Source organism: Pinus tabuliformis, chromosome 9 (genome assembly GCF_031772625.1).
Source record: "Pinus tabuliformis cultivar Carrire ecotype Pingquan chromosome 9, CPIR1, whole genome shotgun sequence".
NCBI classification, from domain to species: domain Eukaryota; kingdom Viridiplantae; phylum Streptophyta; class Pinopsida; order Pinales; family Pinaceae; genus Pinus; species Pinus tabuliformis.
The window spans coordinates 887,918,389-887,941,975 of NC_142307.1; the positions used below are offsets into that span (position 1 = coordinate 887,918,389).

The window sequence follows — 23,587 nt, forward strand, 5'->3', positions numbered from 1 at the left end:
TTTGACCAAGCTTTCCATTAAATGGATAAAAAAACTTTTAAATGCCATTTCAAGCCATCGTGCACTGTGCCAACACTTCTTCATAATGGAATTTTATAGAAACAATACAAAACGTTTTAATGGCTGCATGATAGCTCCTTGGTTTACAGAAATGCAAAGGTCATAGCTTGCAATGTTGGAAGTATTATTATATAGTTTATGTCTATGAAAATATTTCAGAAAGTTGAGCATCAGTTTCTAACCAAAACAACTTTCAGATTTCCCATTGCCTAAAAAGCATCAAAACCTAATCATCTTATAGTCTGCAGGCAAGAATTCAGAGACAACAATATTTATCTAGTATATGGGTTAGGCCTTGAATTATGTCTCCGTGTCCTTTCTGCGACATTGTGGATAAGTTCAACTTTGGAATTTCAACATGTTCAAAGCCATGGATAATGCAGGAAGCTAAATATTTTTGTCCAGCCTGGGGATCTCCAGTAATCAAAACCCTAAAACCCACTCCTTTCCACTTGTTCCCCCACCGCTTTAATTTCTCCATATTTTTCAATTGACCTTCAGTAGAATCGAAACCATGATTTTTGGCATCTCTTTTATTCTCTTCACCTGGAGAAAATAGGAAATCAGAAGAGTCAATCCCATCATAAATAGGACCAACTGAAGACAATCATTTTTCAATGTCTTTGGCAATTCCCGATCCTGGTGAAATTGACTGTAGTAAGGACCACCAAATAAGTTTGAAGGGGCTCCTCTTCCAAATTAGACCTTGCTATGTTTTCTATTAACCTTGCAGCTTCAGAAAGGACAGGATGCAAGACAAAACGCCCATCCCGATAGAGGGAAACAAGTAATTCCACTAACGGTTGGAGAAGGGCTGAAACCATGGACGTAATGCACTAACATAATTTATGGCCATGCTTGCTGCCCTCCTAGAACAAGGCGGAGGAGCTTGCACAAGGGCAGCTGCCCAGTCACTTTCTTCACTGTGACTAGTGGAAGAGAAGGTAGTTGATTAATCTCTAGCTTTTTTTCAGTGGAATGTAAGAGTTCTTGCAAGGGAAATTGTCGTTTCAAAGTGATCATTGCTGCCTGAGTACAAAGTGCCTGCAAATCAGCACCAAAGTATCCTGGTGTTTGCTGTGCAACCCTGGAAAGAACATACTGAGATGCAGGCTTTGCCATTTCCTGGTGTGAACATGCGGAATGGCTTCCCTGTCCTTGACAGAAGGTAAAGGAAAATAGATTTCCCGATCAAATCGCCCAGGGGGTCTCAATGCAGGGTCAAGGTCCTCAGGGCGATTTGTAGCACCAATTACAATTATCGAGTCCCTTGGTTTCAGATCATTAATGAGTGCAAGTAATGTGGATACTACGGAACTATGAGTTTGATCTTGCTGTGGAGAACGTTTCGGTGCAAGACCGTCAATTTCATCAAAATATATAATAGAAGGCTGGCATTGTTTTGCAACCTGGAACAATAGTCGCAATTGTCGTTCCGCATCCTCAACATACTTCCTTAAACAGTCTGCTCCCTTGCGACCAAAGTAAGCTATTCGCTTGCCACCACGAGCACATGCTCTAACCAAAGCCCGGACAACAAGTATGGATAGCCATGCAGAAGAATTCCCCTGGGAGGGGTAATACCAAGACTATCAAAGCACCCAGGATATAACAGCGGTAAAATCACTACTTTCATGCATTGAACAACATTTTACAGGCCAGTTACAGATATCCAACCTTCTGCAAAAGTAGCACTGCCAGATGATGACCCTCCAATATAGACAGGTGCAATTGACAGATCTCAATGAAGCCGCTTACGCTCACGCCTCAAAATTCTTCATCTTCTCCACAATTCTCTAACCATTTCTCTTCTGCTTCTAAATCCTTCCTAAGGGCAGCTGCATTCTATTTCCTCCTTTCTATTACCATCCTCCGGAACCGCATCTTTCGCATCTCTTGAGGATATCGTCCACCTCATGGACGAAACACGTGTTAATGATCAGTACAAACCATAAGACCTTCCGATGGTCAAAGACACAACCTTCGGTTCTACCAAAAGCCTGGCAAGCAAAACAAAGTTCCCTGAAATGAGTTGGACATGGGTCCATTTTTGAAGATATTGGATTTTCAAACATACTACCTGTAACCTAAAAGGCATCTTATACATAAAATAACTTATTGATAAGCTAGAAAACATTCTTAAGACTTCTAAGTTCTAATTGTCTGACCCAACGACTGTACTTCAGCGTTCGGCCTCTTGCAAGTGCTGCTCAGACACATTGAAGATAGCCCACGCCTGAGAAATAGACCTGTGTAGCCATCAGTTAAGAGCCACATTACATCCAGCCTGGATTTGATTTGGAACTACAACTATGCCACCTGATTTCGAAATTTAGGATGTAAAGCTGATAAATCTGTTAACAATGAGCTAGGAAAATACAAGATTTACACTTACTACAAACATTAAGTTTTACCCAAGCATCATTGCAGCGAGAAGAAAGGTAAGAAGTCAGGAATGCAAGTGAAAAACACGAAGAGATAAATAACCTTCCTAAAACCCCAAAAGTATCCTATTGATAGGTGAAAAACAGAACGGCAGATAAAAACAACTGAAATTTGAATAAAAAACTAGTATCTTTGGGCTTAACATTGACCTTATTAAAGATAATCAATATGCCTTTCAGGAATACAGGACACAATTTAGTGGATATTTATCTGCAATAGCAAGGTACATGGTTAAATCTGGTAAGAAATAGCAGAGGAATCAGTACACAGTAAGTCCTATAAACTCGACTATATACCCCTCATCAAAAAGCTAAATAATACATCCCACTAATCTAGTAACTCAGTAATAGACTGCCAATAGATTCTTGGATGTACAAGTGAAAGGAATGAGAACCACCCACAAACTGAGCCAATCAACAATATCAACGACTGAGATATGGGATACAATGAATAGCAATCTCACAAAACCAAAAGACATTTAAATGCAGTAGCAAAGGATGCTAGAGTACCTCAGGACTCCACGCTGCACATTGTCGATGAACCCAGACTCCAGCAATACCAAACCTGTGGCTGAGGGTACCCAAAAGGCGACCAAGCCAACCTGGATCATGTCCAAACCCACCAGACATTTCATTCTCACTGTTCGTGCCATCTTGAGAAAGTTTCTTTGGAGGTTTCCCATCATTGCCCACACCGCACAGGCTGCACTTACGCCCTTCAATTATAGCTGCTTTCTCAAATTTGAAGCTCACAGCATCACTTGCCTTTTGTGCTTACACATTGCTATTAGGTTTTACACTTTCCCTTGAATCTAATCTACCTGTTTACTTTGTCACCTGGGCATTTTCAAGTCGAGCAAGTTTACAATGCTTACTATTGGATTCTGTCATATGATTTGCATCTTCGATCTTAGCATCTTCAAAGTGTATAGCACCACCAGTCTCTGTTATATACTTCGCAGCTTCACTAAGACAAATTGCATGCTGCCTCAGGCTGGCATCCTGTCTCTGAAGGTTCTAATAGTGTTACATCTATATTCATATCTTCTACGTGGTCATCTAAAATCCTCTCCCTTGAATTGAATTAATCACATGCATATGCTATTCCCTCCTTTGACCCAGTCTCATTATATGTCACATGGTTAGGGTGGTAACAACAATTAAATTCTATTTAAATTCAAATTTTGATAACGTTAGCCTGAGGTAGTTTAAGCGGGTTACAATTTCATCCCGAAAACAATAGAAATTTCCCCGTGTTTTAAAGAAAATATGGCATAAACTTTTGAAAACGAGGGTTACACTCGTTGAGCTTTTAAGATTTTGGGTGTCTAGAGAGTTCTTGACGCTGTTGAATTCATTTATGCCATAAAAAAACGTTTTAAATATTTTAACAATGCTTTTAGGAGTTTGGGTGTTTGGAGAGTTTTTGATGGTATTGAATTCATTTATGCCATAAAAAAATGTTTTAAACATTGTAATAGTGAAATTCGTCAGATTCTAGTGAGAAATTCATTGCTGGAGCAAAATTGTGACCTTGGTTTTCAGAATATTGATCCCAATAAACACTGGATTGAGTTTATGCATATGTTGGTAGAACCAATGTTTCATGATACTTGAACAATTTTTATGATGACTTTCACACTTTATGAATCAGGATGTTAGCTCATATCTTATATGTTAGCTCAACCGATACGACCGTTGATATATGAAATGAAATGATATTTTAAGGTCCACGAGACTAAAAATAGTCTATGAGATCATTAGTTCCCTGCTTTTCGTTTTTTGCAATTCAATACTTTTCCGATTCAAATTGATGATGAGCTAGCCCAACCTTCCAACAATCCCCTCTGATCTGAATTGGATCCACAAAAGACTATCGAGAACCTTGACTGTATCGAGTTGAACAAATCCTTGAAAATTCCAAAACTGCGATCAAAAACGCCTTGAACCAGTGGCAATGGCCACCAACGTAGAACGACGAGGACCTCGGTCAAAGTGCACTGACCGAGGCCCATGGAGACTGCGCAGGAGGTCAAAGCAACCCTTGGGAGCCCCGGATCAGGAAAAGGAGGCGATTTTGATGCGCGATTAGCGCATCGCTGGGCAAACAGGGCCAAAGTGGAAGAGCCTTAAGCACTCGGTCACGTTGGGAGCCGGAGAACCGCGGGTGGAGAAACAAAAAGCGCCAAAGGACAAAAGCGGGACCTGCGCTCTGGAAAACCGACGGTATTGATCGGGGCGCCCTTGAACGGTATGTAGAAATTTGAATAATTTAACACATATTCAATGGAGATTATCCTGATCATGTACTAATGCGGAAAACATACACATACATAAGCTCCTCTACGTTGATCAAGAATATAGCAGCATCAATAACAATAAAACATCAAGAGCATTCACACATTAACACAGTATGTATCACGGGGAAAGCATCTCGCTAAAAACCCCACACTATCTGTATATTAATGATTGAGTCATGTAACATTACACAGCATAATACTTCTCACAAGTATCTCCACCTCTGTTACACACAATACAGCTTAGATTTGATCTCCAAATCTCCCCTGCTGCTTGCCTGCCTCCACTGCTCAATACCTGCTCAAGAACTGATGAGAATTGCTTCCAAACTCGATTTTCACCTGCAAAATAGTCACTCACTCTTTGTGGACGTGAGCAAAGGCTAAATGCGGGCCAAATACATGAGCAAACTCATTGGCATACTCAATCCTTTGATTTTGCAAGATCTGGTGCACAACTATAGTCACACTGATAGCAATCTGATTCTCTACCACCTATCCCTGTTGAACTGAACATGCACTGACATGCAACTGAGTTAACTGATGTATTCTTTAGTTGTATTATGAGTTAATAATTAGTTTAACAACTCATCATTAGTCTATCTGCAGTTAGACTAACTACAACCAGTTTAACTAAGTTAAACTGAACACAACTCCATCAACTGTACCTCCACCACTAAACTCAAAACTCAACTCACTGAGTTCTAACTGAAGTCATGCATGCAACAACTCACTGACTCAAAAGAAAACGAATTTCCTTCTGACAGCTGCATGTGCCACTTCCGTAGCTCAAACTGAAGTGCTCCAAGAGAATAAGATTAAGTTTATAGTCCAAATATTATTGTGAGATAATAATATTTGACTTTTCTATTTTTGACAGCCAGTCTAAAAATAGACTTGATCACTCACACTGTGATCACTCACACTTTCATAAAAAATAGAAGTCCATCTATTTTTCCCAACTTGATCAATCACCATAAACATAGACATGATCCATATGTCTAAAAATAGACATAGTCTAAAAATAGACTTGCGCCAAAAAATAGCCTGCGGGCCCACTTAGTGAAGGCGACTCTTTTCACTAAGCTCCATCATCTTGTTGCAATCTCAACAGTCCCTCTCGACAAGATATGGATTATCAACAACCCCTATCCTGCCTCGGTGGTACTCGAATTTGCTCCTGGTGAGAGCCTTCGTCAGAATATCAGCATCCTGATCCTCCGTTGGAATGTACGAAAGTAACATGATCCTCCGCTGCACACAATCTCTGATATGATGGTACCTGATGTCAATATGTTTAGATCTATCATGAAATACAGGATTAGCCGAGAGTTTAATGCAACTCTGGTTATCACAGTAAATCACAGTAGGATCCAAATGAGAACCGAACAAACCAACCAGGATCTTCCTCATCCATATAGCCTCGCATGCAGCCAAACTTGCTGCCATATACTCGGCCTCCGCTGAACTGAGTGCCACAGATCTCTCTTCCTGCTGTACCAAGAAACTGCTGTCGATCCGATACTGAAGACCCCTCCTGATGTGCTCTTTCTGTCTGTTGGGCTCCCTGCCCAATCTGCATCCGTGAAGCCACATAGCTTCACCTCATCCTCTGTCTGTACCACAAACCATATCCCGATGTGCCTCTCAAGTAGCGCAATACATGCTTGCCCGCCTTCCAGAAGAGCTTGGTAGGCTTAACCATAGCTTGTGAAAGCTGGTTAACTGCATAGCATATATCAGGTCGTGTATTGACCAAATACATCAGCGACCCCACCAACTGTCGATAAACAGTGGCATCCACTTCTTCTCCCGAAGTGGCATCCTCCTTCCTCAACCTCCAGGAAGAGGAGTACAACAGGCTTGCAGCCATGCATGTTGAACTTCTCCAGTATCTCCCGAGCATACTTGCCTGAGAAACAAACAGTCCACCACTGCGCTGCCATATTTCCAATCCTAGGAAATAGTGAAGGAGGCCCAAATCCTTCATCTCAAACTCTGTAGCAAGATCCTTCTTGCATGACAGTATCAACAGCTCATCACCCGTTAGAATCAAATCATCAACATACAGTACAATGATAAGCAACTTACCCTCCACCACAATCTGGTATAGGTTCGATCCGCCTCGCTCTTGGAGAATCCAAGTCCTGAAAATAGCTGTCTATCCGTGTGTACCAAGCACGTGGTGCTTGCTTCAACCCATACAGCGCTCTCTTGAGCCTGCACACATGCGACTCGCTGCTGAAGACTTCAAAGCCTTCGGGTTGCTCAATGTACACCTCCTCCTCAATGACTCCGTTGAGGAACGCAGTCTTCACATCCATCTGATGAATGTGCCATCCCATCTGCGCTGAGAGAGCAAGAATCGTCCGTATGGAAGAATACCTTGCGACAGGTGCAAAGGTCTCCTCATAATCGATCCCCTCAATCTGTGAAAAGCCTCGGGCAACAAATCTTGCCTTGTACTTCTCCACACTCCCGTCAGCTGCCTGCTTAACTTTGTAGATCCATCTCGAACCTACCACTGATTTCCCTTCTTCTAGGAACAATCTCCCATGCACTGTTTCTGACAATAGAATCATACTCTTCCACCATGGCGTCTACCCATGCGGGATCCTCCACAGCTTCCTCGAAAGAGGATGGCTCAGTCAAAACACACTTGCTCATAAGAGCCATGTATCCAGTGTACCGATCAGGTGACTGTCTCTGCCTGCGTTGGGCTGTAGGTGGTCCTACAACTTTCTCTGTATCTTGAGCCAGTCGCTTAGCTTCTGTCAAGCGCTTTCGCCTCTGATGGTTGGCGCTGCATGAGTGTTCTCTTCCACTCCATGAACCTCGTCCTGGCTGATCCACGTCCTGAAGCTCATCCTTAGGAACTAATAGCTCCTCATCTGCATGCAAGTGTAGCTCCCTCTCAAGCGAACACTTCATGGCTTTCTCCTCCTAAAATTTTATATCCCGTCGCACAACAGTTTTACCACTGTCTGGCAAATACACACGATAGTTGTGGGCGTATCAGTGTACCCCACAAATATCCAACCTCTGCGGTCGGCTCCAACTTCTTTCTGGCATCCTTCGTCACATGCCTGTAAACGTTAGCACCAAAATCCTCAAATGAGAAAGATCAGGCTTCTTACCAGAATAAGCCTCCTTGGGTGTACTCATGCCAAGTATCCTATGAGGACAACGGTTCTGCACATAAACTGCTGTATTGCATGCTTCCGCCCACAAGTGAAGGGGTAGGCCCTGATCATGCAACATTGCCCGTGCAGCACCCACAATCGTTCTGTTCTTCCGCTCAGCTACCCCGTTCTGCTGTGGTTATGGGGAGCTATGAGCTCTCTACGAATCCCTTTCCTTGCAGAAATCCTTGAACTCGTCCGAGATGTATTCACCACCATTATCGCTCCTAAGAGCCTTCACCTTCTTCCCCGACTCCTTCTCGACCAGTGCTTTGAATTCATAGAACTTTGAATATGTCTCCTCTTCTTCTGCATGAAGAAGATCCAGCACTTACGAGAGAAATCATCAACAAAAATCACATAATACCTGTGTTTTGCTGTCGAAGCAACTGAGAAAGTCCACACACGTCTGTGTGAATTCTCTCAAGGATCGTCGTGGCGCGACTATCCTTCTCGTGAAAGGTGGCTTTCACAAACTTCCCCAAAGTACACCCCTTGCACTGATCTGACTGCGCAAGTGTGCCTTTAGGAAGCCCTGTAGTGATCTGCTGCAGTATCTTCAAGGCTCCATGGAAGGTGACCCAATCTCCTGTGCCACAACTCGCCATCATCCCGGCTCACCAATCCTTCTGCCTTGCCTACCATTGCTGCGCATCCATCTACATGCAACTGATAAAGGTTCCTCACTCGAACCCCTATCTTCCGGTCTCACCAGTTGTTTTGCTGCGCAGGAAGGCCTTTCCCTCGCTGAAAACAACATCATAACCCCTTGTCTTCTAACATCGCCACTGAGATGAGATTCTTCTTCAATCCTGGAACATGCATGACTTCCTTCAATACAAAGGGTTTACCAGACTCCCTCTCAAAGGAAATGGTACCGATACCGGTCGCACTGTATCTACCATCATCGCCCATCTCGATGTGCACTCCAAGATCTTTGTCCTCCAGATCAGAGAACAAATCTCTATCTCCCGTCATGTGAAAAGACGCACCACTGTCCAGAAACCACACTGATCCCATCACACTTGAAACCAAGCATGCGATCAATGAAAAATCAAGCTCAAACTGAGAAGCTAAAGCCTCTCCTTTCTGCAGATCCAGCAGCTTGCTTGTTCTTCTTCTCTGCGGACAATTTGTGGCATAGTGTCCATGCTGGTGACAGTGAAAACACTTCACCTTGGACATATCCTGCTTCTTGCCTTTCGCACCAGACTGAGAAGCTTTCTTGCTCTTCCCTTCTTTGCTTTGGCAGCCAAAGCACAATTCTCTTCATCAGCTACCTTTGATGAAGATCCATTCTCACCTTTATTGTTACTGAGTTTATCCTTGAGCGCCAAGTCGCTCTTGCTTTGGAATAACTTTGCAATCCGTTGAAAGACATTTTCAACAACACTGCTGCAAATTCGAATTCCACCAGCAGCCAACTCAACTGCTTCCGATCTAGAATTCGTGAGTAAACACACGTTAATAGATCTGATGATCAACCCTCGCTTGATATCCTGTAAAATATCTCTTCTACAAATCAGCTGCTCCAATACCATGTAGAAACTTTTTCTAACAATTATCTAGCTCTGATGTACACCATGTAGAAATTTTGAATAATTTAACACATATCAATGGAGATTATCCTGAACATGTACAAATGCGGAAACATACACAATACATAAGCTCCTCTACGTTGATCAAGAATATAGCAGCATCAATAACAATAAAACATCAAGAGCATTCACACATTAACACAGTATGTATCACGGGGAAGCATCTCGCTAAAAACCCCACACTATCTGTATATTAATGATTGAGTCATGTAACATTACACAGCATAATACTTCTCACAAGTATCTCCACCTCTGTTACACACAAATACAGCTTAGATTTGATTCTCCAAATCTCCCTGCTGCTTGCCTGCCTCCACTGCTCAATACCAGCTCAAGAACTGATGAGAATTGCTTCCCCAAACTCGATTTTCACCTGCAAAATAGTCACTCACTCTTTGTGGACGTGAGCAAAGGCTAAAATGCGGGCCAAATACGTGAGCAAACTCATTGGCATACTCAATCCTTTGATTGTGCAAGATCTGGTGCACAACTATAGTCACAACTGATAGCAATCTGATTCTCTATCACCTGTCCCTGTTGAACTGAACATGCACTGACATGCAACTGAGTTAACTGATGTATTCTTTAGTTGTATTATGAGTTAATAATTAGTTTAACAACTCATCATTAGTCTATCTGCAGTTAGACTAACTACAACCAGTTTAACTAAGTTAAACTGAACACAACTCCATCAACTGTAACCTCCAGTCCACTAAACTCAACTCACTTGAGTTCTAACTGAAGTCATGCATGCAACAACTCAACTTGACTCATAAGAAAAAACGATTCCTTCTGACAGCTGCATGTGCCACTTCCGTAGCTCAAACTAAAGTGCTCCAAGAGAATAGATTAAGTTTATAGTCCAAATATTATTGTGAGATAATAATATTTGACTTTTCTATTTTTGACAGCCAGTCTAAAAATAGACTTGATCACTCACACTGTGATCACTCACACTTTCATCAAAAAATAGAAGTCCATCTATTTTTCCCAACTTGATCAATCATCCATAAACATAGACATGATCCATATGTCTAAAATAGACATAGTCTAAAAATAAGACTTGCGCCAAAAATAGCCTGCGGGCCCACTTAGTGAAGGCGACTCTTTTCAAAAGCTCCATCATCTTGTTGCAATCTCAACACGGTAAGAGGTTTTGGAGGAGAGCGGAGCGATCCCACTTAGTGATCGATGCATGGCAGCGGAGGTGAGAGAAAAACTGTCGTTGATCGCGCGCTATCGGTCAAGCAAGTCAACCGCGCTCGACGTGCGTATGACGTTGGATTTGGAGGAGCCCAGATCGGACGGCTGAGATTGCGCCCGATGGAGGAAGTGGAATCGACAGGGGATTAAGCCGAGTTCTAAAGAGATTTGGAGTCCGTTTGACCGCCATGGTGGAGAAAGAACGCATACACGACGTAACAGAAGAAACGAACCGATGGAGCGTGCTAGCACCAGTTAGATGGAGACACGTGGCCGCTGCCTGAGCGTTCGTGGTGACGCCGAATAGGGAATTCCAAGCGCAGCTGCAGAAGGTAAATCGCCGTAGGCGGGAGAGGAACCGAACAGGCATAGGGATCGAATGACTAAAGCCATGAACAGAGCCAGTCAGAACAGAGATCAAGTGGTAAGAGACAGAGAGAAGAGAAGAGAAGAGTTAATTGGAAACCCGAATTGAGAGGAGTCCAAGCAACTAAGAGAGATAGTGAAAACAAAGAGCAGTAAAGCCAAGCAGAGGAGACAGAGGGCCGAGCTGACCACAGGTAGCATCGAGCACCAGAGAGCTTGAAGATTCAAGCCTTCCCATAGAGGAATTTGTCCGGATCGAGCATCACAGTTGGCTCTTTCCACTGTAGACCAAGGGTCACAGAGCTGGTAGGACGAACAAGAGTCTGTGTACTCCGAGTGGCTTGGGGAATCCAAGAACCACCCTGCCAAGCAAACCTACTTCAGGAGAACTCGCATTGAGTCCCTGTATGTGTAATACTCTACTTAAAGACACAATAAAACAAGGCCACCACTGAGAGCTGGACCGGAGATGTAGCCCTCGAGAATAGGGTGAACTCCTTATTAAAAATTCTTGTGTCTTTGTGTTGCTTACTGTGTTTCTCTGTTGTCTTTCCACTTATTTTCTGTGTATTGGCAATCTGATCGATCCGTTGTTTCAATAACACAGAACACACACACCAGCACATGAGTCTGTAATACCTTTTGTTTAATAAATTTTCAAATTGAGGTCACTCATAGGGTGATTATCAGATCAAGTGGTATCAGAGCTCTAGGCCGTAAGGTTAGACAAGCTTGTGTTGGTTTAGCTGTGAATGCTCACTAGATCAAAGCTCAAATTAGGAGAAGGAGAGTTGGTGGAAACTAATCCTGAAATTGGGAGAGTTTATTCTCGGAAGACAATGTTAGAAGAAGGTTCTATAGGGCCAGACCCTCAATTCATAGAAAGTTTCCTAGCTATAAAGTCTATGGTAGAAGAAATGTATAGGGACTTTAGAAAGCATAAGGATGAAGATTCATCAGGCTCTAAGCAAGATAAAGAAGAAGATGAATCTCATTCCCATGACCACTCAAAAGGAAAGGGAAAAGAAGAAAGCTTCCCTACACCTCCTAATAGCCCTGTGCATAATAAGAAAGCATCTTTGATTAAGTTAGATGTTAAATTTGATTTTCCTATATATGATGGAGAGCTAAATGCTGAAAGGTTGGACAATTGGATTAGACAAATTGATGTGTATTTTAGAGTACAAAATATAGACTCAGACAAGAGTAAGATTCAGCTAGCAAGCCTACGCCTAGGAGGCACTGCCTTGGTTTGGTGGGAAGGCAGAACCCAAGCTGATATGAAGAAGCATGGTAAGACCATCTCTGTCTGGAGTGAATTTGTTGCTGCAATCAAAAAGCAGTTCTATCCATTAGCCTACATGCAACAAGCCATGATGAGTTGGCAAACTCTTCGGCAGTTGAAAGGGAAAAGTGTACAAGGGTATACTCAAGAATTCAGAAAGAGAGCATTGATGTTGGGTATCTCATTAGACTCACTAGAGACTCTTTTGAAGTACATTGGTGGTCTACACAGCTACATGAGGCATACCATCCTCATGTTTAATCCCACTAGTATAGATGAGGTATCTGTACAAGCTACTCATCTAGAAGCCAGAGGAAAGAATGGAAATCCAGAAGTTGGGGGACCATTCCAACCCACTGTAAGCAAGAGCAAGGAGAAGAGAAAGCAGAAGTGGAAAGCAAGGAAGGCTAACACTGCACAAAAAGGCAAAGCTTCATGCACTCACTGTAAAAAGGAGGGGCATGATGATGAGCACTGTTGGATTCTGCATCCATAACTGAGACCTAAGAAGTCTGAGGGCAAGAAGAAGAAGATTGCTGCAGCTATTCAAAAAGATTTGAGGTCAGACTTGGGAGATGAAACAATCATTGCTGCAGCTATTCAAAAAGATTTGAGGTCAGACTTGGGAGATGAAACAATCATTGCAGCCACAAGTATAAAAGGTAAGAATTCTGAAGCATCTACTAGTAATTCAGCTCAATCCGTTATTGATGAAGAACATGAGAGAAAAAGACATGAGCTTTTCCATATTCGAGTTGCTTCCAAAAATCAAAAGATTGATACTTTGTTTGATAGTGGCTCACAAGTAAATCTGATTTCTGAAGCAATTGTAAAGAAATTGGGATTAGCAACTACACCTCATAAGAAGCCATACCCATTAGGATGGTTGAATGATAAAGCACAACTACAAGTGACTAGACAGTGCAAACTCAAGTTTTCTTTTGGGTCAACATTTCTAGATGAGGTTGAGTTAGATGTAATTCCTTTAGATATATGTGGAATTGTTTTAGGAAGTCCCTACTTGTATGATAGAAAAGCTATTTTCTATAGAGCTGAAAACAAGTATCCACTTGTTAAAGATGGAATCGAATACTTTGTAAGGGCTCATAAGCTCAAGAATAACTATACTCTCATCAACTCAGGACAGATGAAAAGAATGATAAATTCATGCAAATAGTTCTTACTAATGGTTGTAAAGGAAAAGAAATTTGATAAAACCAATGTATTTGGGGTTGTAATGCTGATCAGCAAGCTGATATAGAAAAGATTGTTTCAGAGTATGATGTCTTATTTCAAGAACCTAAAGGTCTGCCACCCAAAAAGGGAATAGTACATGATATTATTTTGTAGCAAGATGTTCCTTTGCCTAACATTGGGATGTACAGGTTGTCTACTTTAGAGAATGCTGAAATCAAGAAGCAGGTGCAGGAGTTGCTCGAGAAAGGGTTCATCAGGCCTAGCACATCACCATGTGGGTCACCCATCGTCTTGGTGAGAAAGAAAGATGGCTCGTGGAGAATGTGCATTGACTACCGAGCACTAAATAAGATAACAATAAAAAATCGTTATCCCCTTCCTCGCATAGATGATCTTTTAGATCAATTGAAGGAAGCTGTTTATTTCACCAAGCTGGATTTGCACAGTGGATACCATCAGGTCAGAGTTGCAGAGCAAGATGCATGGAAGACTGCTTTCAAAAGAAAGTAGGGATTGTATGAATGGTTGGTTATGTCTTTTGGCCTAACTAATGCTCCTGCTACTTTCATGAGATTAATGAATGATGTACTCAGACCTTTTCTTGATGATTTTGTTATTGTGTACCTGGATGACATTCTGATTTTTAGTAAAACGTGGGAAGAACATTTAAAGCATGTTAAGTAGACATTATATGTTTTGAGAAGAGAAAAAATTTATGTTAAACTCTCCAAATCTGAATTTGGCAAAACCTCTCTAAATTATTTGGGTCACATAGTAGGGGGAGGTAAATTGAAAATAGATCCCTCTAAAGTGGCAGTCATTGTAAAATTGCCTAAACCCCAGTTTGCTACAGAAGTGAGAAGCTTCTTAGGAGCAACACAATATTGGAGGAAGTTCATTTCAAATTTTTCCTCAATTGCAGCTCCCTTACATGCTTTGACAGGATTGAACAAGGTGTTCCAGTGGGGAGGCAAACAGAAGAAAGCCTTCAACACCTTGAAAGAAAAGATTAGTACAACATCTGTGCTAGCACTGCCAGATCTACAAAGACCATTTGAGATCCAAACTGATGCCAGTGACTATGCCATGAGAGCAGTGTTGACACAGCATGATAAACCCATATGTTATAATTCTGAGACTTTTAATCCTGCAGTAGTTAACTATCCTACATATGATAAAGAATTGTATGCATTAGTTCAGAGTGTGAAAAAGTGGAAACATTACTTAATGGGCAAAGAAACCGTAATACACACTGATCATCAGCGACTTCAATATCTACACTCCCAAACTAAGTTGCAACAATCAAGACATTACAAATGGATGGGTTTTCAACAACAGTTTCATTTAGTCATCAAATATAAAAAGGGCATACATAACAAGGTTGTAGATATGTTATCGAGACCCATTATAAATGCATCTACCATACTTAAGCATAATTCTGTGCTGCATGAAAGCTACATAGAACAATATGCTCAGGACATGGACTTTCAAGATGTATATGCAACTTTGAGTCAAGGCAAAAGAGTAGAAGAATTGGACTATCATGTGAAGGACCGACTCTTATATCATTGTGGGAAACTCTGCATTCCACGAACTGAGAGAGTAAAGATAATTAGGGAAGCCCACACTTCTCTGATATCAAGTCACTTTGGGGTAAGTAAAACAGTTGCATAGTTGCAAAGGTTCTGCTATTGGCCGAAAATGAATGAAATAGTTTCTAGATATGTAAAGGGGTGTGCTATGTGCGCAAAAAGCAAGCCCAACAACAGAAACTAGGCTTATACACTCCATTACCAGTTCCTTCTCACCCTTGGGAAAGCATTTCCATGGATTTTGTTGGAGGACTGCCCAAATCTAGGAAAGGTCATGATTATCTGTATGTTGTTGTGGATAGATTAAGCAAAATGTGTATTTTGATACCCTGTAGTAAACAGATTACAACTGAACAAACTGCAAAATTATTCTTTGAACATGTATGGGTTCATTTCAGATTGCCCACTTCTACTGTATTTGATCGAGACACCTGATTTGTGGGGAAGTTTTGGTCAAGTCTGTGGGAACTAATGGACACCAAGTTAAAGAAAAGCACAACTTTTCATCCACAAACATATGACCAGACAGAAGTAGTTAACAGGACGGTGATCCAGTTACTGAGAGGATAATGCAGCAAACACCCTAAGCTTTGGGATGAACACTTGTGTTATGTGCAACATGCTTACAATAGAGCCAAACACTCTTCTACACAGAGATCTCCTTTTGAGACCTGCTTTGATTTCGTGCCGAGGTCTCCTTTGGATTTTGTCTTTGGTAAAGATACCATGGTTGATAGACACAGTGATGTGGACAAGGCAACTAGGTTCATTGAACAGATCCAAGAGATCCACCAAGTAGTACAGGAACAGCTGGAAAAGAGCCAGACCAAGTACAAGGCTAGGCATGATAAGCATCGGATGGAGCAAAGTTTTCAAGTTGGAGACCAAGTCTGGTTGTATATCAGCAAGGACATGATGCAAGGTGAAGGTAAAAAGCTAAAATCTATCAGGTATGGACCCTTTAAGATACTTGAGAAGATTGTGAAAATGCCTTTCGCCTTGATCTACCAGCTTACATGCACATCTACTCAGTCGTAAATGCAGACTGTTTGAGGTTGTTTGAACATTCAATGATTGAGGACCCTAAAGAGCAGAGTCAATTACCTTCTGTTAACAACCTGCTACCTAAGTATCTTAATGAGTTGTAGGAAGATATAGTACTAGACAGGAAGGTAAGGACGACGCGCAGTGGACAAGTGGAATACCTCAGGATTGGGCTTAAAGGTTCGAAGCCGAGCAGTGCGAAGTGGATTGAGGTTGGACAAGTGAGACAACAGTTTCCTCACTTAGTCGATGCTTGAAGAAAACCAACTTGTGTGGTTCAAAAGCTTTTTCAGTGAGAAGGCCGTGATTCGAATTGGATCCACAAAAAACTGTCGAGAACCTTGACTATATCGAGTTGAACAAATCCTTGAAAATTCCAAAACAACGATAAAAAATGCCTTGAACCAGTGGCAATGGCCGCCAATGTAGAACGACGAGGACCTCGGTCAAAGCGCGTTGACCGAGGCCCATGGAGACTGCGCAGGAGGTCAAAGCAGCCCCTGGGAGCCCCAGATCGAGAAAAGGAGGCGATTTTGATGCTGGGAAAACAGGGCCAAAGTGGAAGAGCCTTAAGCACTCGGTCGCGTTGGGAGCTGGAGAAATGCGGGTGGAGAAAAAAAAAGTGCTAAAGGACAAAAGCGGGACCCGCGCTCTGAAAAACCGGCGGTATTGATCAGGGCGCCCTTGAACGGTAAGAGGTTTTGGAGGAGAGCGGAGCATCCCACTCAACAATCGATGCGTGGCAGCGGAGGTGAGAAAAAAAACCGTCGTTGATCGCGCGCTATCGGTCGAGCAAGTCAACTGCGCTCGACGTGCGTATGATGTTGGATCTGGAGGAGCCTAGATCGACGGCTGAGATTGCGCCCGATGGAGGAAGCGGAATCGACAGGGGATTAAGCCGAGTTCTAAAGAGATTTGGAGTTCGTTTGATGCCACGGTGGAGAAAGAACGCATACACGACGTAACGGAAGAAACGAATCGACGGAGCGTGCTGGCACTAGTTAGATGGAGACACGTGGCCACTGCCTGAGCGTTCGTGCTGACACTGAACAAGGAATTCCAAGCGCAGCTGCAGAAGGTGAATTGCCGCAGGCGGGAGAGGAACCGAACAGGCATAGGGATCGAATGACTAAAGCCATGAACAGAGACAGTCGGAACAGAGATCAAGTGGTAAGAGACAGAGAGAAGAGAAGAGAAGAGTTAATTGGAAACTTGAATTGAGAGGAGTCCAAGCAACTAAGAGAGACAGTGAACACAGAGAGCAGTAAAGCCAAGTAGAGGAGACAGAGGGCAGAGCTGACCACAGGCAGCATCGAGCACCAGAGAGCTTGAAGATTCAAACCTTCCCATAGAGGAATCTGTTCGGATCGAGCATCATAGTTGGCTCTTTCCATTGTAGACCAAGGGTCACAGAGCTGGTAGGACGAACAAGAGTCTGTGTACTCCGAGTGGCTTGGGGAATCCAAGAACCACCCTGCCAAGAAAACCTGCTTCATGAGAAATCGCATTGAGTCCCTGTATGTGTAATACTCTGCTTAAAGACACAATAGAACAAGGCCACCACTGAGCGCTGGACCGGAGATGTAGCCCTCGAGAATAGGGTGAACTCCTTATTAAAAATTCTTTTGTATTTTTGTGTTGCTTACTGTGTTCCTCTGCTGTCTTTCCACTTATTTTCTATGTATTGGCAATTTGATTGATCCGTTGTTTCAATAACATAGAACACACACACCAACACATGAGTCTGTAATACCTTTTGTTTAATAAATTTTTAAACTGAGGTCACTCATAGGGTGATTATCAGATCACCCTCGCTAAAAAGATAATTTCAAGAAACTAATGTTAACATGTTTTCATAACTTTCTTTGATGTCTTTGAGTGCATCACATTCCAAAATGAAATGTTTTTTCCGATTCCACAACCCACCCCAGACGTGCAAAATGTACACACCTGTTCTTCCCAAGCTTCTTTAGGCCTTTTCCACCCTATTGTTTCACATAGAGGTTGATGTGAGTTAATCCTTAATTGAGCAATAAGAACCTTTGCCCTCCATGAAATGTTAGCTCCAATGAACTCTTTTTGTTGTACATAACATGTAGGATTGAATTCCTCAATGTAATATTTATTTTTTCTATCCAACTCTTTTTCTCATACCCTTTTACGAAACTTTTCTTTAACAAAATCCTTTAACTCTTTGCTATATATCAAACAAATATAACTAATTTTTTCTATCTTAATAAAATCCAATTTTTTCTTTTTAAATAAATAAATATAAATAAAGCCTACCGCCCCACTTAATGGTGAGCTTCATCGAATTTATTTTTTGTCCAACCATTAAATTAAATTGTGACCGGCAACACCTTAATTTAATGGTGAACTTCATACTAACTTCATCGGATTTATTTTTTGTCCCACCATTAAATTAGAATAGAATATACAATGACACATGAAACTATTAAATTAGAATATATAATGACATATATATACACAATTTAATTTAATTTAATATTTAATTCATATAATGCTTATATATTAAATTTTTAATGTTTGTGTTAAATGCATTATGTAATTAAATTTTTAATGTTTATGTTAAATGAGTTATACAATAAACTTAGTATAAAGGAGTTGTAAATATATTTTAAATATATTTATTTTTATTATAATTTTGTTTTTATTAATAAAATTAAGAATATTTTTTTAAATAGAAGAGAATTATAATATACATATCATATCAATAGTATTTGTAAATTAAGCTCTATTTTATCATATAAATTAAAATATTGATTTTGTAACTATATTTAAATTTATTTAATAAGCATATAAAAATGGAATAATATAACAACATTTTTAACCATGAATACTCACTTCATTTTACCATAGATATTATAAACTTTTAAATAGACTTTGTTACAACATAATGACCAATGCCATGACTTATCAATACCACATGCCCAAACACCATAACTCATTACAAAATCAAAATATTAATTTAATTTTATAACATTTTTTAAATTAAAACTTAATGTTTACACTAGACTTACAATACAACAGATTTGTGACCATTGATATTCGCTCTCATTTTACCATGGATATCGTTTTACCTTGTAAATAAGAGTTGTTACAATATCATAGGTCCCCTGCTGTCGCTTATCAATACCACTTGTCTAGAAATCATAACTAGTTTCCAAATCAAAATATTTTATTTTATTTTTATTTTATAACATTTTTTAAATTAAATCTAAAAGCAAAAGGGAATGGAAAGATGTTACAATGTTGTAAACTTTTGTAAATATTTATATGTGGGCTCAATTAAAAAAATAAGAAACCCTATGTAGAGATGTTGTAAGGTTCTATAAACATTTTGACTTTGTCAAATTACATAAAATAATAATTAATAATTAATAATTATTATATTTATAATTATAATTATAATTAATAATAAAACCAGCTTAGATTCATCTTAACTCTCGATCTACCAAGCGTTGAGAGGGATCAAATCTCTTGAGATGCAATCGTCTTTTAGAATGAAAAGGATTTGATCCTTAAGGACTTGGTAGATCCACACTTAAGATGGATCTAGAATGGTTGTGCCAAGAGACAGTCTACAACCCAGTAAAATAATATTTTAAATTAACAAATAAAAAATAGCAATAATAAAAAAATTAATATAGGCCATAATTAAAATACTTCAATTTGCACCTCAATTTTACATAACTATATATAGAGATATAAAATAACCTAAAGTTAAAAAAAATCAACAACAACCATTTACCTTTTAATAATTTCTTGACTACTCACTATGTAGATAAGTAAAAAAAAAAAATTAATATGGAGAAATGCAATTTCTTCACTACTTAATTTGGAAATGACAGGAAATCTCCAACGAGCCCATGGAATTCTCCCTCTCTTTGCTAAATTACAATTTTATCATATTCTAAGAGGCATAAACTCTTAGGCGGATTCACAAGCCAATGAGGTAGCATGTCAATTGAATGAAGGACATACACTGATCAACGGAAAAGATGGTTTTCTACCCATCCCCTAAGTTTACAATGCAAGTCTCTCTAATATTTTCCTCCTCTTCTAAGACTCTTAACATTAATGCGCCCATTGAACCTAACCCCCCTTTCATATCACCTGCCTCCCCCTCGGCCCCTCTTCCCATCATCCTCCCTCCCTGCTTCCCCTGGGCTCTCCCTTCTAGCAGCTCCACCTGGCGTCGTTTGAGGGCTCATCCTTCATCTCCCCTGACATGAGGCGTTATGATATTGACACATGTGAGGCTACCAGGTGCGAAGGATCTGATAAGTGTGGGAGATCTCTTGTCCGTCCCTCATATTTTGGTTTATCACTGGTTTGTTCAAGTGTTCTTCATGTGAATTCCCTCTACGAGCAAGCCGCATTTACTCCTCCTAGTTCATATTATATGGCTCACCCACTCGAAGGCAAGGATGGCTGGAGCGAAGGTCATGTCGATTAGCAGAGAAATAACGGAGCCACCATGGGATCTTAAGGGTACGCAGACCAATCCTCAACGTTGCACACAACTTTTGTATGGCTTAGTCTATATATCGTGGGGGTGTAGTATGACTCTCTTCATCTCGTAGGTGTTCAACTCTTTTCTGCAAATTAATAGTGTTTAGCTTTTGTTGAAGGGTCTGGGTAGCCCCTGGATGTTAGCAGTGGTTGGGGGATGTTCCTATCCCCATTCTTGGGTTCCTCTACATTCTGTGAAACTGGTTCAGTCGGAGAAGCATCTGAGGAAACATTGGATAAAGAATTCAGTGAAGAACTTGGTGCTTCTGCAAGCGAGCAGAAGTTGGTTTGAAGACGCTCATGGGGTTGTCATCATCCTTGCTCGAGAAGTGTGGCTAGGAGCGATATGCATGATTGGGGCAAGTGCCCTCCCTTAGCCACCTTCTCTCCTCCTTCCCGTGAAATGTGCTCCAACGAAAATGCAGAATTACGTGTTGGTATTGTTGAGTTGCAGGTGCTCCTTCATCAGCATATGTGAGAACTAGGAGCTGATAGTGGCAAAGAGCAAACAAATTGGACAACTGGAAGATGAGGTCGGGGTGCTCAGAAGCATGCTCGAGGACCTCCGAATGTAGTTCACCAAGCAGAATTCTCCACCTGCATATGAAAGCTCGGTCCTAAACCTTAATCGCCCTGTTGTTTTTTATGACTAGTTTGTGTTGATATGTCTAGTTTCCTATGTATCTTTCTCTTATCACAGTTTTGTCGAGTATATACTAGTAGAATAATAAGAGTGTTTCCTCGTTTTGAAATTTTGTTGGATAATTGGGTCTGGTTCGATAGCTTGCATAGGCAACTTATGAAGCTCAGTGATGTAATGGAATTGTAAACTTCCCGAGTTTATGACGCGAGTGAGCGCAAAATTAATAATTAATACTCTTTAGTGTTAAAAAACACATATGGAAATGACAAGAAATAGTATTATTGATATTACATAATGTGTAATTCATTATAGGTTCAACTTACATGTGATATTTAAAACAAAAATACATTATTAATAAAAAAATGTTTTACCGTCAACTATAAGTAAAATATTTCAATATCCATATTAGATAACACAATTTTATATCCACTTTATATAGAGAAAAATAATGTAATTTAAAATAATAATAAAATTTCTTATATTTTTACTTTCCATAACTAGGGAGATGTGTAATTTATTTCATTTTTAATATGGAGTTGATATACAACTTGAGTGGGCCTAATGGTTAAGAGCATGTGTTTCCTCGTAAGAGGTCACAAGTTCAAAACTAGAGGGGGTAGAGTATGTATGCCTTCATAGACTTAGCAATCAAATTTTTGTGTGGAGGTGAGTCCCTTGTCCCACAAACAAGGGGGTCTCATACACGAAACTAGTGTCTAGCTTGGTTGTGACCTTAAAAATGGCTAATAATAATTGTTGGGCCTCCAACTTGTCATGATTTTGTTGATGAAACCATCCATTTTCACGTCATTCCATTCACCCATTGTCATCATTTTTAACCACATTTCTTCATATATGCACCAAATTCCCGCATACATGTTTACATGGTTTATTTTATTATTTCCATTATTTTTAATGAATTAAGAAGAATTTTGCATGGTTTTACTAATGATAGTATAGTAAGTTCAAGTTGTTGCAGTTTTGTCAAGTTTTCGTAGCTATCTCCATGGTTGAGGTAGTAACACCACTCTAGAAGGAAATCTGACACTTGGACTTGGTTTCTAGAAGCTCCAATATGGATTTGTATTGGTCAAATTCCACCAGATTGCATGTTTGGACCTCCAGCATCAAATCAAGGGAAAAGCACGACAATTTTGACCATTTACCTTCAAACGCGTTTTCTGAGCAAATGAAAGTGAATTTCAGAAAGAAAAAACATGGGTTTTGTTCAACACTGGCCTAATTGGGTTGGCCATGAGAAGTTTTCTCAAATTCGTTACCATTTGGGATATTTTTGAAGTTCTTTGGAGCCTTATTTTGTAGATTACGTGGATATACGGTTAAAAGGCTTGAACGAGCTATTCTTTAGCAAATTTGTGGCATAGAGATAAGTTTGATCATATCTGGGCTGATCTTTGATCCAAAAATCCATGAAATTTTATTTGATTTGATCTCATGACCAAAACTCAAGTAAGAAATTTTGAGTTTGTTAATTGTTTCAAAATTCTATAAAGTGCAGTCTCTTTGATGAGAAGAGGGATGATCAAACATGTCAACGATGATCTTAATTTATAATTCTTGCTTCTTAATGAAGGAGAAGAACTCTATTTTTTTATTGAATGTAATTTTTTTAATATGACGCGGCTCTTAATGAAATTGGTGATTTAAATATCTTCTTTTGATTTGAATTTTCAACACCTTGCAATACTCAGGAGGGCCCCCTGGAGATCTGTGAGAATAGTATAGATGCTTTCCATTTCTTTCATATTCTCATGAATGGTTTGTTTTACATAGATTAAATGTTTATGCTTATCATAGATTAAAAAAATCTTGCTTTCCATAGATTAAATGTTTATGATTTCCTAGATTAAAATGTTTATGATTCCATAGATTAAAGTTTGCAAGTTTTAGAACAAAATATCCATGCTTTCATAGGGTAAAATCTCATGTTTTCTTAGATCAATAAAAAATAAAAATTTAACATTAATTTAAGTAAAGTCTTTTGGTAGAAATCACATAAAAGAAATTTTTGGCCGATGCATTTCGAACCAACAAGTGTGGTTCATCATCAAGACCAGGTGATTTAATATGGCACGAAACGCGTCGACCAAATTTTTTTCTTATGTGATTTCTACTGAAA

At 40.1% G+C, this 23,587-nt stretch overlaps 1 pseudogene; it reads right to left on the reverse strand.

Annotated features, from left to right (window-relative positions):
- Positions 1 to 355: 355 nt before the first annotated feature.
- On the reverse strand, positions 356 to 20,503 carry LOC149151617 (uncharacterized; annotated as a pseudogene).
- Between the last annotated feature and the right edge of the window lie 3,084 nt (positions 20,504 to 23,587).